The 3,419-nt window shown below is 52.4% G+C and overlaps 1 protein-coding gene across 1 annotated transcript in view; it reads right to left on the reverse strand.

Moving 5' to 3' along the window:
- EVC2 (Ellis van Creveld syndrome 2) overlaps positions 1-3,419 on the reverse strand; it is a 164,665-nt gene that overhangs the window by 37,490 nt on the left and 123,756 nt on the right. The gene's annotated exons all lie outside the window — the stretch shown is intronic.

Genomic DNA, 3,419 nt, shown 5'->3' on the forward strand with positions numbered 1-3,419 from the left:
TAATTTCATGGCTGCAATCACCGTCTGCAGTGATTTTGGGGCCCAGAAAAATAAAGTCTGACACTGTTTCCACTGTTTCCCCATCTATTTGCCATGAAGTGATGGGACCAGATGCCACGATCTTAGTTTTCTGAATGTTGAGCTTTAAGCCAACTTTTTCACTCTCCTCTTTCACTTTCATCAAGAACTTGGTTAACTTATTCTAAAATATACACGCCCCCCCAATATCCCCCAGGTTGAAAGTCTGCATCTGTGCATTTGTAATGAGCCCATCAGAAGGACCAGGTATATGTGGAGGGTCATGGGTGTACTCCAGCCACCCTGGACAGCTCCTCTGACCAGCGTTAACATCTTACTTTGATAACCTCTCCACTGGACAGAAAAGGTGGCCAGGTAGGAGGCCAACATTCATCCCTCTGCTGGTCTCTCTTTTCCTCTCTGAATCAGTCACACAGCTCTTTCCAAAGGAGTTACACTCCCCTCATCAAGGCAGAGCTCAGGGTAGTCAGGGGGGCTTTCATGTGAAAGCAAGAGGCAAACTTCTAAATGGTCCATGCACAAATTGCCTGCTCATCTAAAACTGTGAATGTCTCAAGAGCAGGATCCTAGAACAGGGCCAGGCCCAGAGAAAAGGCCACAAAATGTTTCTTACAGGAGGAGGTAAAGGGACCGAGGAAAAGGGGAAAGCCAAGGAGGTCAAGGAAAAGAAGACAGGTGGAAGCAAGGGAGGGGATTTCGGGAGGAGGATCAACCAGTCCTGCTGGGAGACAGAAGCCTCCTTGCAGTCACTACAAGCCCAGCCCCGTGACAGGAAGGGCACAGGTGATGGAGACAGAAGTGCCTTGTGGGAGCCCCAGCTCAACCCCTCCCTGATGGCGTGACCTTGGGTAATTCCCTCAGTCTTTCCAGACACAAGAGTCCTGACCAGGGACATAGCGATTTGGGGCTGAGGGTGGGGGGATATCTGATGCAGATTCTATTTAAGAAAGGGGGTGCCTGCCAGGTGCTCCCAGCCTGCTCTGCAGCCCCAGTCGTGAAGCTGTGGTCCCTCTGGGGACACCCGGGTGCCAGCCAGGCTGGGGCTTGACCATGGATCTTGGGGCAGTGGTCAACAACCCCCCTTGCTCCATTTTGACAGCTGCACGAGCTTAGAGGGGCTTCCCAGTGCTGAAACAAGATCAAACAACTCTCAGCTCTTCGCATACCACACCACCCCCACCCCTGCCCAAGCACTGTCATTTCTCTGCAATTACCCTGCAAATAAAAAATCTGAACAACGGCCGCTTGGATGTTGAGATGCGGCCGATCAATTTCGGGGGGAACATCAAAGCCGTGGACTGGGGAGTGCCTATTTTACTGGCACTTGCCGCAGTGTAACAGCCATTTGTGAAGATGGCCTGTCGTGAAAAGGTCACAGCTGACAAGTGACTCTTGGCTGCCTTTCTCTGTGAGCCTGGGATCGGGGGGTCTATGAGCTGCTCCATCACTGGGAGAAATGGGCACGGAGCCCACTCCAAAGGGAAAAAGCACCTTCCAGCCCACTGCTCCTCACAAACTGGTGGGCTGTTACTGTCGTTCTCTGTATTTAACAGATGTGGGAGCCAAAGCATGCTCATCCAACACTGCACAACTGCAGGATATAACCGTGTTCCATGACAATATTCCCTGTCGGCCCTGAAGACGAAGGTGAGATACAGCTTTAAAATGTTGGGCCCACCACCTCCTGGTTACAGAAACCCAGGTGAACTCAGTTGGAGACTCAGTTTCCACATCTGTAAAATAGGGATATGGATCATTCCTATTTCTGAGGGAAGTCAGAAGGGATAAAGCCTATGGAATGAGTGAGAAACAGGTTAGAATAGTGGATGTACGTGGGGTCAGGGGAACTCAGGGAAGGTAGGCTGCTGCGTCTGGCTCAGGGAACCTGGGGAACTTCTAACCCCATCCTTCACTGTCTCTATCCTCCTTCTTCGGTGCTGATGAGACTCAGCCTGTCTTCCTAGCCAACACTTGAGATCCTTCCACCACAGATCTGCTCCCACACTCCCTGGATAGACCCCAGACTCCAGCAAACCAGCCTTTGCATGGGGCTACAGGCTCTCTGGGCTCCCCCAAACCTGCACTGTGTCCTTGGCTATGGCTCAGGCCACCCATTACTCCCACCAAACCAATCCCTAACTTATCCTTCTCTGACAATATCCACCTTATGTCTGATGTGCATGCATGCATGCTAAGTCGCTTCAGTCATGTCTGACTTTTTGGGACCCTATGGACTGTAACATGCCAGGCTTCTCTGTCCATGGGATTCTCCAGGCAAGAACATGGAGTGGGTTGCCATGCTCTCCTCCAGGGGATCTTCCCAACCCAGGAATCAAACTCAAGTCTCCTGCAGCTGCTGCATTGCAGGCAGATTCTTTTACCACCGAGCCACTGGGGAAGCCCCCTTAAGTCTGACAGTGGGTCCCAAACCAGTGTGCGTTGGGGGAAATGTCTTGCCATGCCTGCCATGTTGCTAGTTCCTCCGTGTAGCCCCTGCCCCCTCCACCCCTTTCCTGGTCCCCTCCTGGGTGAACTGGGAACCCACTGGGCAGGCTTGGCTCAGCTCTGCTCTGGAGCCCCATTCCTGCTCCTCCAGGAAGCCTGCCCCCAGGACACCCCACGGATGCCTGAGATTGGTCCGTTTAATTCTGGGGTGCTTAGCAAGCCCATTTGGCTCTCATAATTTCTAGCTCCTGAATTAGCCTTGAACAGTAAGACAGATGGTATTTCCACCTGTCCCTGCCTTAGTCTTTGTCTCATGTCTCAGTTTTACACAGCACACGAGTGGGAATAAGGGTGCTACCGCTTGGTCTCAGGGGACATCAGCAACCTGGCACACCCGGAAGGGACCTGACCTTGCCCAGAGCAGACGCTATGGCTCTTCGCCAGATGACGCATTTGTGTTCTGAGAAATACAGTTAAGAAATAATAATAATTTTAAAACTTAGGCAAACGACCTGTGGGACAGCAGGTAGGAACAAAAACAGCAGCTCTAGAATATGGTCCATACATCCATTCACTGACACACTCCTCCAAGGGCCTGCCCTTACTGGGGGAGGTGGCAGGCACCCCAGCAGTGACAACGTGGTGTCAACTCCTAAACCTCACCTCCTCAGAGACACCTGACCTGACCCTCCCACCTGCTGCTGATTCCACTTCCCTCTCACCATCCCCCTGCCCCAGCACTATCACAGCATCCTACTCATTTCTTTAATGGCGCTGACCATAGTCATGCATTTTAAGGGCTGTCTGTCTAGAATATGCATCTCTGAGAGCAGGGACCACCCAAGGGATCATGGGCCCTTCAGCATCCCAGTGGATGAAGGCACAGCGTGAGGCATGCTGGGACAGGAAAGGAAGCTGGTGGGGGCGGGGTGGGG

The sequence above is a fragment of the Bison bison genome, unplaced genomic scaffold (assembly GCF_000754665.1).
Source record: "Bison bison bison isolate TAMUID 2011002044 unplaced genomic scaffold, Bison_UMD1.0 scf7180017864255, whole genome shotgun sequence".
Taxonomy (NCBI): domain Eukaryota; kingdom Metazoa; phylum Chordata; class Mammalia; order Artiodactyla; family Bovidae; genus Bison; species Bison bison.